Raw genomic sequence first — 14789 nt, 5'->3', positions numbered from 1 at the left:
AAAAAAATTGTACAGAACACAGTATTCAATAAAGCTCATTTAAGGACTGTTTCCTCAACCCCACGTGTGTTCCCAGTAAGAAGGAGGAGCCACCCCCTCGCCTCCCCAAACCCATTGTTTTCTTCACACAGCTCAGGAGTACCTAGTACCCACGAGGCAAAATTCTGGTTTCCTCTGTTTAAATGTTGTATTCTTAATATTTATAATCACTTTTTCCCCCCTTGTGAGTTTTTAAGCACAAACATACAGGCTATTAAGTAAGTATGTAATTAAACCCATTTCAGGATCAGTTGAAAAAGCAAATGAAGTGGGGAGTATGGTTGGGGTAGAGAGAGAGAACAAAAACAGCAACAGAATCCCCTAACTTTATACTTGATTCAGTGAAAGACTAAGTGGATTGGGTGGATTTCATGTCTGCTGCAAATAAGAATCAGGTACCCATCAGGTCAGCAAACCAGGTAAAAAGAACCTTAGACAGAGATTTCTCTCCAGTAGCTCCATTTCTATATTTTCTTTCTTTCTTTTTTTTTTTAAATTTTGTGTCAGGTGTATAAAACAATGTAATAGTTAGACATTTACACCCCTCACAAAGTGATAAACCCCCTCCCCAACCTACTACCCCTCTGACATCGTATATAACTGTTACAATTCCATCAGTAGCTCCATGTCTGACTCGAGTGTACTGAATATTACACGGGAGCAAAAGACAGCTTCACCGTCCCATGTGCAGTTGAAGCCCGAGAATCTAGGAAGGGAAATACAGAGGAGTCAAGCAAAGAGGGAGGCCTGCTTCTCTGAGAAGACACCAAATGACACCGGAGCTGCAGCAGGTCCCAGAGGCCCTGGGGGCCGAGGCCCCAGAGCTCGCGGAGGCCAGGCTGAGGACAGGAGTGGGTCCCCATCACCATGCTGGGCCGCCTGGTCCAGCACATGAAGACCAGGTCCCAAGGGAGACTTCTCCCTTCTTTCTGCCTGTTGAGGACTCTGAGATCACTGACGTTTTCCAGAGGGGGTGTCCCTCAAGGACAAGTCTTTGAAGATAATACCGGCTCAAATGCAGACCTGTGCTGCTCATCGGGCCAGGATTCAGGCCTTCGTCACCATCAGGGATTATAGCGGACATGTGCACCTGGTTGTCCAGTGCTCCAAGGACGAAGCCATGGCCAGCCGTGGTGCCATCATCTTGGCCAAACCCTCCCTCATCACCGTGTGGTGAGGCTACTTGGGGGACAAGATCTGAAGCCCCACACCATCCACTGCAAGGTGACCGGCCTCTGTGGCTCTGTGCTGGAGCACCTCATCCCTTTCCCTGGGACCCTGGCACCCTGGGGGTTCCTGTGCCCAAGAAGCTTCTGCTGATGGCGATATCAATGACTGTTCCACCTTTGATACCATCTCATTCCCCATCTGCAAAGGGACTGTGCTCACCAAGTCTCCCTAAAAGGTACTCACGGACCATCTTGTAAAGACCCGCTCCAGAGTCTCTGTGCAGGGGACCCAAGGCTCCACTTGCGGTCACCATCTAGGTGTTACCTGGTCCTGAAACTTCAACCTCTTATATTCTACCACGTTCTTCCTGGTGCAGATTCTGAGAAAAGGCCTGGTGTCTGGAAGTTTGGGCCACAAACACCAATGAGGTTTGAGGGTGAAATAAAAAGTTAGGACTAATGAGCGTGTAGTTGAACCTCAGGCCTAGGGAGTTTTCGAGCAACTATTCTTAGAATTTTATAAAACCTAACATTTTCCAATTATACCTTCAGTAAAGACAGCTAATACATGGAATCCATTTAGTATGAAGAATTCTTGTTTATGGAACACGTAATTGCTTTTTATCCATTAGGCTACATTGAATAAGATGAAAGCATAGTCTAGCATTGGCTTCACTTGGTAAAATTACGATAAAGGATCAAATGTCTTTTGAAGCACAAATAGAATATTTATTGTTGATTCATGTTCTTTGCAAAAACTTTGTTTTGGAAGGTTTTCACATCAATTGGACTAAGAACAAGTCTGATTCTGTATTTCCTTTTTTTGCTCTTTGAAATACTTTATACTAGCAACACGTTAGCTTTGTCCTTGCAACTCAATTTGCTAAACTCACATACACAGGGTTAGGGCAGAAACACAGGGATCTCGTTACAGAGTGCTAAAAATTAGATGATACTAGTCATCAGGAAGGCATAGGACTCCCTACTGTCGATTGTTTTATGACTGGAGTATTTACTCATTGGACAAATGTTGCATTTCTACACTGGTCAGTCATCCATTGGTAACTGTGTTAGTTTTCTATTGTTGCAGAACAAACTGGCCCCAGATCCATTGGTTTAAAGCAAGCGGTCATCTCATGATTTCTGTGGGTCAGGATTTTGAGAGTGGCTTAGTGGGGGTGATTCTGGCTTGGAGTCTCCTGTGAGGTTGAGGTCAAGATGTTGGCTGAGGCTGTAGTCCTCTGAAGGTTTGGCTGGGCTGGAGGAGCCACTTCCAAGACGATGCAACCATGGGGCGGCTGTTGGCAGGAGGCCTTAGTTCCCCGTCATGTGAACCTCTCCATAGGATTGCTGGAGTGTCCTCACGACACGGCGGCCAGCTTCCTCCAGACTGAGTGATCCAGGAAAGCAAGACGGAAGCCTTGATGACCTGGCTTAGAAGTTAGGCTCAGTTATCTCTGCAACATCTTATTGGTTACAAACATCTGTTCTATGCAATGTGGGCAACTGTACAAGGGTGTGAATACAGGAGGCAGAGATTGTTAGGGGCCCTTGTGGAGGATGGCTTCCACAGTAAAGAAAACCTTTTTTTTCTTTTTTTAAATAAGCGTTCTAGAGTACTGAGATGATAAATTCCATGGAAACCATCATCACCATCACAACCACCATCAAGCATGATCCTTTATTTTTTCCCCCAGTTTTATTGAGATGTAATTGACATAAAACATGTGTGTATATATATATATATATATATATATGTACAATAGAATGGTTTGATATATGTATATATTGCAAAATGATCACCACATTTAAGTTTAGTTAACATCCATCCTCAAGCATGCTGCTTTAGACATATATCAAAGATATGCACAATCACTAATTAAAACTGAGATACAGTTTGCTGTTGGAAATATGGTACTGTTAATAGCATCACTTTAGCCATGAAAAGAAACAGTGCCTATGAGTTTTTAACTTCCATTTTTAACACAGCCAGTGACCTCTAAATCGGGAACCTCAGATCTCATTGCAAGTCGGCTTTAATGGGTGGTAGGACCAGGTAAAGTTGGGGTTCAGCAGAATAGTTAATGGATATATTTTTGGGAGATTGAATTTGGCAAGGTTTCAGTTGCTCTTAGTCAAGAAATTCTCCCCACGAGGATTACACCTTTGTTTCATGGAAAGTAATTACTTCGTCTCTTCCTAATCCATACAATCTATAAAAGGCTAGTCCATGAAAACTATCAAGTTCAAGGAGTTTCCTAACCCTTTGAAAAGTCTTCCCTGTTTCCCATCCTTCCTTTCGGGGCCTCCCAAAATGCCATTTCTTGTTCAAATATGATCAAATTCTAAGACAACATGTGTCGAGTGATAGAATTAATGTAGATTGGGAACATAACAAGATGCCTTTTGAAATGTCCCATTTGTGGTTGAGAAAGACAGGAACTCCATGAAGGAAATGCACAGTAGAAGGTGGTGTAGGTCAGGGTTAGACTCATTCTGTAGCGTCTGTCTAGCGACTCCCTACGGCTGTGTTGGGCCCCATGGAAGGGAGTCACTCCATTCTGTGAACATGGGGATAACTGGGGATTAAGTAGTACCCTCTTGAAATTTAAAAAGGTTTCTTGGTTGTGGTCTAATGGTAGCTTTTTGCTCTGTCCAAGGACTGGTTATATTTTAGAACCGTTTGATTTTACCACCTGTGGGATAAATTCCGAAGAAGGGGGAATTTAAAAGGGCCATCCAGAGGGGGAGAGCAGGCTTCCAGAAGTCATCAACGTTCCAGTGACTCTGCTTGGATTGATTCTGGAAAGCAGAGTTGCAACTAAATTTACTTCAGCTTCCAATGATTACACAGAAATTCATACCTGTTTTATCCCTTTATTGATAAAATAATACAAATATACCTCTTAAATTCTAACGGGAAGGTTCTCATTAGGATGACTCCCTATTTAAAGAACTTACTGCCCACTTTTGTTGGTAAGATATTTACACAGTTCTCAGAAAACATTATCTTAGTGATTCTTCAAACAGATGAATGAAGTATGAAAGTCCCAGCAAGAGCCTCCCCCCTCCATACCTGTAGGTAATTCAATCAAGGTCACGTGTACTAATAGGTGTACACTAACAGATGAGGACCTTTATGAGTTAAATATTTGTCGAAGGAATGGATAAGACAGTAGCTTTAAGGAGACTGTTGCCTAAACAAGGCAAATAAAGTATATGCAAAAATACTTATAAGTGTTAAAATATAATTATAAATCTGTAAGATAATTCCCTAGAAAAAACATTGTCTTCCAGTTGGAGAAATCTGGGAATGATTCGCTAAGTTGGGCATATTGCACCTGTCTCCAGCAGCGCTGAGTGACTAAAAACAGGCAGTTGGCTTGTCCAGGTGACTAGGGAAAATAACACGTTCATGCTCTTTGGAACCCAGGATAATCCCCAGTGTTGGATAACGTCCTTCAGGTGACTGGTTAGAAGCCTGCAAATTCCAGAGAGCTAGTGATGACCTCATGGAAACGGTTGCAATCCACAGTGGGTAGAGAGGTAAGCGATCTTCAAGGGAATAAAATGGTAGATGGGAAAGGAGAGGGCACCAATTCAGCAAGCTCCTTACCTCTCTGCAGTGTCTCACCTGTCAGATGGGCCCGGCGAAGGTGATATGTGTGAAAGCATCTAGCATACTGTTGGGCAAATTATGGTGCCGAATGATGGAACTGTGCACACATAAATAAACAGTAGGCTGTCAATTGATGTTGGGGTGATAGAGCAGAGTCAGAGAGACCCAGGAACGAGGGCCATCCTGCATGAGGACAGGGTTCACAGATGTGAGCTGGTAGAAGGTAGCAAAAGAAGGCTGTGGTCTGTTCAGACGGCCCCCTACACACTGGGACCTCTTTTCACTGAACCTGCCCTGCTTCACTAATGCTTTTCGTTTTGCCCATCACCATACTGTATATAAGGCCGTTGCCCAGACACAGCTCACACTCGTGGTTATAAGGTGGTGTGTTGATGAGCTGAGACGCATCTGCCTTCCCCATTTGGACTGTCTGCTTACAGAGAGTATTGTGTTTCCCCAAATCTGTTTATGCCAGTTGCACCTGAAATTATGCAAGTTATTTAAATATCACATAAACTGATGAAATATAAATGCAAAAAGACTATTGTCTCCATGAAAATTTAAATGGAATGATGTGTAGAGATGCAATGTAATTTAATTTCCACAAGAGATTGCTCTCCAAGTAGATGTGAGTGAGAGAAAAACAGAAAATTGGAAGAAAAAAAAAGGAATGATTCTGCCCCTTTTTCTTTTTTTTTTTTTCATGGTGCCTCATTCTAGGGAGGTTCCAACTGTGGAGTCTGGAGCCAGACCTGCCTGAGTTGAAATCTGCTCTGCTCTCTAGACAGCTGGGATACTCTCAGTGCCTCAGTTTCCTCGTCTGTAAAATACAGATAATAAATAGTGTCAATCTCCTTATACTGTTAGGTGGCGGCAGTGACTTTTGACACTATGTGGAGTTGGGCCAGACTTCACAGATTAATGGCACAGCCCTTTCTAAGACTCCTGTCACTTCAGATACCGGTCACAAGTTTGGGGTATCCATGCACTGTCCTCGTCCCTGAGCAGCTGGCTACCAATTGAGCATTTCCATTCTTCTCTCAAGTTTGAGAATCACTAGAATGATTCACAGAACTCAGGAAAGTTCTACACTGATGATTATTGTTTTATTAGAGCCGAAGGAAACACATGGCAACCAGCCAAAGGGAGAGATGCACAGCGTGAGGGCTGGGAGGGGCCCAAATACAAGGCTTCCAGTCGTCCTGTCCCTGGGGAGTCCTGGCAGTGTTACCTCCGCCAGGTACACCGATGAGGGACAACACTCAAAAGCATTGCTACCAGGGACTCTCGCCGAGCTGCGGTTATGCTCAGTGTGTGAACTGGGGCTTCATGACTGGGCATCACTTGTTGAATAACTGGCTGCACAGTTGTACCCAGTCTTCAGCCCTTTTTCTCCCCTTCCTGGAGCCTGGGCTGATGTCATCTGGCTCGGAGCCCAGCCCTCTAATCAATGACGTGGTTGTTCTCTGTGATGAGGACAGCCCCCATCCTGAGACACTTCCTTCGCATAAACTAGGGGTCCCCCATGAGTCACCCCCAGTAGCGTAGGCTATTAGGGCCCAGCCCAAATAATAAAGACTCTTCAAGGGAAATTACGAGGATTCAGAAGCTACTGCCCAGGATACAGGGGATGAGGGCCGACAAAAACAAAAGCACTTCGGACAGTGCAGACACGCAGGAAACACTTCATAATTGTTTGCTAAATAAGCAATATATTCTGACTCCACTTTGCAGATGCCAAACTGAAATTCAGGTATTTCCTGAATATTGATATTTTTTCCAAATAACTAATTACTGGATATGGTAGTATCAGACAAGAAGACTTTTGCTGTATTCTTTGTTATTTTTCTTTTAGGTCCTTTTTTTTTTTTTTAAAGATTTTATTGGGGAAGGGGAACAGGACTTTATTGGGGAACAGTGTGTACTTCCAGGACTTTTTTCCAAGTCAAGTTGTTGTCCTTTCAGTCTTAGTCGTGGAGGGCGCAGCTCAGCTCCAGGTCCAGTTGCCATTGTTAGTTGCAGGGGGCGCTGCCCACCATCCCTTGCGGGACTCGAGGAATTGAACTGGCAACCTTGTGGTTGAGAGCCCACTGGCCCATGTGGGAATCGAACCGGCAGCCTTCGGAGTTAGGAGCATGGAGTTCCAACCGCATGAGCCACCGGGCCGGCCCCCCCTTTTTTTTTAAACCTAGAAAACATAATGAACTATATTTCATGCCAATGAACTCTCTTGGAAACTGGGTAGAGTAAAGCCCACACTGATGGATTGAGTGCTGGGAGATTTGGGTTCTAGTCTTGGCTTTGGTCTTTGTTAGTTGTTTGTCTTTCGGAAGTTCCTAATCTCTTTGAGCCTGTTTCCTTTATCTGACATGGATCTACTAGGTTACTGGGAGCAGCTTACTGGGAGCTTACTGGGAGCATTACTACTAGCTTACTGGGAGCATTTGGCCCCAGAATCTTTCTGGATGAAGAATACTTTCTTCCCGGCTATTTCAATTCCACTCCTACCTCCTGTCTACCATATATTTTATTTTATTTTAATTTTTTAAAACATTCAGGAACTTCATTCAGATCAGATCTAAAATGTTGTCTGTGGGAGAGTCCATATTCTGATCATTTGGTGTCATGACTCGTGATGGTCATCATGATGGTTATTCAGGTCTCTGAAGCTTTCCTGTCATCGTAACCACAGCCACAATATGAGAATGGTGAATGTTGGAAGAGATGATGACCATGGCATCAGCTGGTAAAAATTTGATGTCTAGAAAATGTTTTTATCTTTGTTTTCACCGTTTTTTAAAAAATGGGTTGTCTAAATATTTATTATTCAATGGTGATTTACTATAAATGTATAGCGAGCCTTTATGGACTCTAAGATTCATCTAAGACTCTATTCCCAAGACAGAGTAAGACTGAAATCATCACACCTACATCTACGTCTGTTCCTATACCTACACTTAGGTATCAGTATCTATCCGTCATCTATTGATCTATCGATAGCTAGATAGATAGGTATAAACAACTACATGTGTAATGACCAAAAGAATGGACAGTGTATGAAAAAATCTTAAAAAACTCATTGATTATGATAACAAAAATGTTACTTGAGGGCGAAAGACATTTTTATATCATCATATAAATGTTTTTAGTGGTGTTGGTAGTGAAGTTGGTTTTTTCTTCCTCAGAAAGAGCAGAACATTAAAAATATTCTTTATTGCTTGGATTTCTTCTATCCTTTGTATCCAGAGGTTGTTCTTATAACAACTTCATACTTGTAGGAGAGCCTCTCCCACGTGGTTCTTGTGAAACAGGAAAGGATCCTGCAGTCACACATTTATGGGAAATACTGGGCTATTTTCCCACAGTTAAAAAATAAAAAAGCTCAAATGTCTAGAGACTCTCCAACGCTAAGGAAGAGCATACAGCATTTTCCAGATGTAGTTGCACATGCAGTTGTTTCTTAGTGGAATACCCATAATGCTCCAAAGCACACCAAACAGGGCAAAAAAAATCCCCCAAAATAAACTAATACCCCTTCCAACCTAAAATGCATATCTTAAAGTAGCCCCTAACCAAAGGCAAACAGTACTCTTGACATTCTCACACAGAAAGAATTTGACTTACATTTTCCAAGTAGTTCTTCGTACGTTGGCTATTTTATTACCTACTTAATAGTTTTCGTAAAACCAATGTAGAATAGATGGAGTATGGAATAATTATGAAAAGCCAAAATACCAGCGGGACTTAACAAGAGTCTCATGCTGAACGAGAAAGCGAAAATGCAGAAAACGGACGTAAAACTCTATTTTTGCACAGACTAGAGCAATAGATACTCACAGCATGACTGTGGCATTAAGAAGTTAAATTACATTTAACTGACCGTTGTACAAGGACACATTTTTGGAAAGGTATCTGTAAATAAAAGAATGATTTTAAAAATCCTTTGTTTAAAATCTTCGTTTTGCTGGTGAGCACCTGTTATCTGGAAAATTAATTTATACAAAGCATCTCATGCCCTAATGGTGCCAGGAAGGGAGATGGAGCTGTGACTGGAGGACAAAGCACTGTGACCAGGAAGCAGGGCCACTTACCAACTTTCTTATATTGGATACAGCTTTTCGATTACTCTGAATCTAACTTTTCTCGGGTATACAATAGAGTGGTAATGTCTGCTTCCCAGGACTCCTGTGAAATAAAATGGGACCAAATACAGGCAATCAGCTAGCGCTCGCTTAGAAAACAGAAGACTGTATAATAAAGGGCCTTTACCAATAATTTCCTATTGTGATTCGAAGTCTAAAATGTCCTTGGATCATTTAATTTTCCTAAGCCTCTGTCTGCCGATGATCCAGAGGCCCTGAGCGTTCAGAAAAAGCGAACGATAGTTAACAGGGCCACACACTGAAGGCAGGTGGGAGGATGAGGTCCGAGAAAGGCAAGTGGATTCAGCAATTATTGGTGATTTTCAAGACAATGTCTGGAGTGGTGAGGGCGGAGGCCAGATTGTAAGGATGTAACAGCAGCGAGGCATTTCTTTAAGAAGCTGGGTGGAGAAGTAGATGAGCGGGAGACGAGCAGACGCCTGAAAGGTATCAGGCAAGGGCCTTGTTTTCAGATTGGGAGAAGACGCCATTCTTGTTATTTCTTTAAGGTCAGTAAGAATCAGGAAGAAGACAGTGGAAAGAGTACAGATGTACGATCAGACCGGTTTCCAGTTCTGCTCAGTCACTCATTTGTAGGATCACCTTGGACATGATCCCCTGCGTCCCCAAGTCCCTGGGGAATAGGGGTGCCAATGACTGCCTTGTCTTCCTCATGACTTTGGGGTGAAGCTCACTTGAAAGAAAGCCTGTAAAAAAGCACTTTGAAAATTATAGAGCACGTGATCATAGAAAAACAAAACAAAACACCTAAAACAACCTCTTCAGAAGGTGGTCTTTGCGTGTCCAAGATGCGCCTCTTTACGGCTAGCGCTTTGAACGTTTTCCCTGTCTGTTTATGAAGGGTGGGTCTCAGTCTCCAAGTATTTGTTGAACCAGCACCATCATGGCCAGTGCGTAGCTTTAGATCCCAAAGCGAGCCTCTCCTCCCCGTTTCTAAGCTGAGAGCCCTTTCCTGCCTTTCTGGACAGTCCACCTCTGTTCTTACGGTTTTTGTTACTTCCTAACTACTGTGCTGTCTGTCAGTTCTGTGTTTCATTTCGCACCGTTAAACCAGGTCTTAGCAATTTGGGACTGAAAAGGACTTGCCTGCTTTTTGTTTTCATCGAGGTAAAATGGTACCTGCTTATGGCCCATTTACACTAGGAGGAAAAAAGACTGTTTAGAAACCTAGTGTGAAATATGGCTTTTCCAAACGATGTTGTGTTTTGTTTTGTCTTTCCATTTTTAAAATTAGTTTCAGGTATACAAAGCAACATTACAGTTAGACATTTATGAGATCCTCATAAAGTGATAACCCACCCCCCAAGCTACCACCCCTCTGACATCTTATGTAGCTGTTACAATACCATCGACTGTCTTCCCTGTGTTGCATTCCACATCCTGTGACTATGTACGCCTATATATTTAGTTATAGTTGAGATTCACTATTATTCTACTTTAGATTCAGGTGTATAACGCATTGGTCAGGCATTTACACAGTCTATGAAGTGATCTCCCTGATAAGTCTAGTGCCCATCTGCACTTTACATGATCTTTACATCATTGTTGATTATATCCCCCATACTGTATTAACTACCAACTTATATTTCTTAATGGCTTCACCTTTTTCACCCTGACCCCAAACCAATTCCCATCTATCACCCTGATAGACCTAGTACCTATCTGGCACGATTCCTAGGTATTACAATATTGTTGACTATATTCCTTATGCTATAACCTACATCCCCATGACTACTGTATAACACCCAATTTGTTCTTCTTAATCCCTTCCCCTTTCACCCATCCTTAACCCCCCTCCCATCTTAAAGAAGTCCCTCTTAAGAGTCCTTGTAATACTGGTTTGGTGGTGACGAACTCCTTCAGCTCTTTCTTGTCTGGAAAGCTCCTTAACTGTTCTTCAATTCTAACTGACAGCGTTGCTGGGTAGAGCAATCTTGGTTGTATGTTGTTGCTTTTCATCACTTGGAATATTTCCTGCCACTCCCTTCTTGCCTGCAAAGATTCTGTCGAGAAATCAGCTGCCTGTCTTACGGCAGTTACCTTGTAGGTAACTAACCGCTTTTCTCTTGCTGCTTTTAAGATTCTGTCTTTTTCTTTAACCTTTGGCATTTTAATTATGATGTGTCTCAGTGTGGGCTTCTTTGGGTTCATCTTGTTTGGGACTCGCTGTGCTTCCTGGGTTTGAATGTTTATTTCTTTCACCAGGAACGGTGTTGTGTTTTGAACTCCATGAAGTCAACAGTCAAAAGTTATCATTATTATTGTTATTATTTTTTGTGAGTAGAAGGACTGTGAAAAATCTTGAGTGTGAGCTTTAAGCAGAACCCCTTACATTTTGATTGAGTCTATTCAGCTTTTGAATTTATTTTTGGCTCAGTTTGCAAAAAAAAAAAAAAAAAAAAAAAGACATTGCCCAAGAATTGCAAACTTGCTAACAAGAATGTAAGTACCTTAGAGGAGGAAACTCCACATAGAGTCTAACGTTTTTTTCCCCCCTCTGACGTAGAGATTTCAGACCTCAACCAGGCACCATGCTAGACTCGGGGAGCTAAAGATGAATAAGGCATTATACTGTGGTTAGTGAACTTTGGCATATAGGAAATAATTGCAGTTCAGAAGGATGAATGTTGTGGCAGAGTGGTGTATAAAATCCAGTGGTGGCATTAGGGGGTGTCAGGGAAATCTTAACTCTTGTAGGGATCAGACATGGTCATGGTGAGTTGAGAGGATTAAATGGTAGCATCTTATACACAGCTTGTCACGTTGGAGGCTTTTAACAAGTGGGTATCTCCTGCCACCATCTCTCCAGTTCATGGTCCTTCACCCTACAAACGCTAGCCTCCTGGCCATGCAGCTCTTAGATATGTTTTCTTATCTCAGGGGAACTAACGGGCTCTGTCTGGTTTCTCCCACCCTGTACGATGGCCTGGAAACATTCAGTCGTAAGGTCATAGGATTTGTTACTTTTCCCTCAGGGATCCGTCATGGCCTAATGCTTAGTGCCTTAAAAACCATGCTTTCACATATTTTGTCTATTTTTTGAGTTGTTTTCTTTTGGGGGGGAAGGGTGATGTAAATCTGATTTCTGTTACTCCTTCCCATATAAGTATGTATAAACATATCTCAGTTTTTATTAAAGAAAGCCCTTTAAGTTTTTTTATATTTATATGCCATAATTTATTAAACTATTCCTTTATTGAAGGGTATTTAGATTGTTACCTTTTTTCTTTATCAATGAGATATAATGAATGTCCTCAATAGTATCTGAATTGCACTGAATTTTGCATATACAATTAATACTTATTGAGATACTTAAAACTGTATACATGTCAACAAAATCGAAGGCTTATAAGGCTAGAACTGTATTTGGCAAAATATATAATATTATTGAAAATTCTTATTTGAAGATAGGATGTTCAAAAGAATTAAAGCAAAAAGTGAAAAAAACAGGAATACACAGCCATATCCAGCTCATCCAAAGTTGTAGGGGAATTAGGTATTTGGGACAAATGTCATTTCTGGACATCTGACAGGTAAAAAAATGAGCAAAAAACAATTTGATTTTAACCTAATTATATGGAAATACTGAAAACTGTATTATATACTTTTTACTTTTAGCATAAAGAATAAAATTAAAGAATTTAGCTGCATCTTGAGGATTCAGAATTATCCTTTTTAACACGAATGTTTATGGTTTGATGTAGAAGATATGGGCATTGAGATGAAACATTACTGGCAAATGGCCTCAGCGTTAAAGAAGTAGATGGCCATGCATTTTAGCTGACTTCCTGGTAGAATGACTCTTTTCTTCCCAGTATTCTCATAGTGTATATTTAATCGGCAGACCTATTATATCAGTTATCAGGGCCTATCTCTTCAGAGTGATTTATGCTCAGACCTCTTTATTCGACTGGATTTTTAGTTCCGAGAGGGCAGGTACACGCTGTTCTTCATGTTTTGAAACGCCACAGTGCCAGGGGAAGTACTGGATATGATTAATTAAATCAGATACACAAAGAACTTAGGAAGGTAAAAAATTTCAAGCCCTCTTTAGATGACTAGGGATATAAATAAATACGTAATTTAAAACACCAATATTGAAAAAGCTAACTGTCTAATATTACAGCGAGACAGACGGCCTACCGCTTAGTCTAAATTTTATCTCTGTACATGTGGAGAGTTTAGCAATGTGTATATGGGTCAGCAAAAACACACAAAAAGAGTGAGAGATGAATGGAAAGGGAAAAAGGAATCTCTCCATTAATTCTAAGGATAGAGAGGTTTTCCCTTTGGCTTCTCAGAAGGAAGAGGTAAAAAGCTTAGGCTGGAGTGCCTTGTGTCTTCTTTCCCATCCAGTGTATTGTCATGAAGCCAGTGAGAAAGAGAAACCCTTAATATCCAAGATATTAATTACTTAATTGAACAGATGTGTATCTTGAGCACTTACTATTCAATTATCATTTTGCTGGCAAAATTCAGGATCTACTTTTTAGGTGTTTACTAACCAGCTAGAGTTGACTTCCTCTGAAATGGAATTTTTCTTTGTGGTCAGGAAGGTAAACCTCAACAAGGATGAATTAGAAATTAGAATATGGTGTTTCCCTGAAAATAAGACCTGAACAGAAAATAAGCCCTAGCATGATTTTTCAGGATCACATCCCCTGAACATAAGCCCTGTTGCATCTTTTGGAGCAAAAATTAATATAAGACCTGGTCTTATTTTCGGGGAAACACAGTACAAGGCAGTTGTGAAAGGTTTTCCTTCATACCATGAATAATTCTTGCCTTGCCATTTGAAAAGTGAATGTGGAAAAAGGATAGCAAGCCCCTACCTTAAGCAAGATAACCTTTAGGAAGATTTAGATATACCTTGACAGAATTATCACCTGCCTTTGAAAAGCGTTGTAAATTTTATTCATAATTTATGATTGCTCCCCCTGCCCACTCTCCAAGCCAACTTTAAATTAAGAGAGAAACATGCTACTTCCTCTTTTCTCGTAAGCATATTGAAACAGTTGTATTATCGAAAAGTACAATGCATGGCGGCATTTTCACTTTCTGTGGGGATTATTTATGCATCGCAGAGTGGTATGAAGTAGGCTGTAGGAAAGATAGACTATAGAAGAAAAATGGCATGCTGAGAAGCGTGTGGAAGGTGTTTCCAAGGATTTGACCATATAGTTTAGAGAGAAAAAAATGATCTTAGAAAAATAATGATGAGCACTGAACTCGATGCTGTTTTTCTAATCTGCTGACCTCTAAATGCTATAAGACTGTTTTAGAACAAATTCTTGTCTGACAAATTTTCTTTCCTGAAACAGTTTGGTATGTGGTTAATTTTATAAATTGCTTTAAATGTTACTTCTTTCTATTTTGGTCACTCATGGAATCAATTCAAAATGATTGATTATATCGAATCCTTGAATATAAAGGTTAATAAAGATAGGGTAGATTAAGAATAAATACCTCCAGCAGTAGAAATGGATTATTTCAACACCTTCACTTCCTACCACAACACCCTGAGATGGACATATCTGGGTGTCGACTCTCTAAAAAAGTTGTGGAGAAAATAGCAGCAAGTACTACCAACAGTTCTATCATTGTACCTCTCACCAGCGTCTCCCCATTTTCTCCTGCCCGCTCCCCGACCCTTGCAACCATCCTTCTACTCTCTGCTTTTTATGAGTTTTACTTTTATAGGTTCTACATATCAGTGAGATCATGCAGAATTTGTCCTTGTCTCTCTCTGTCTGACTTATTTCCCTTAGCACAGTGTCCTCCAGGTTCATCCATGTTGTT

Source organism: Rhinolophus hipposideros (assembly GCF_964194185.1).
Source record: "Rhinolophus hipposideros genome assembly, chromosome: 26".
NCBI classification, from domain to species: Eukaryota; Metazoa; Chordata; class Mammalia; order Chiroptera; family Rhinolophidae; genus Rhinolophus; species Rhinolophus hipposideros.
This window is presented reverse-complemented; position numbering follows the sequence as displayed.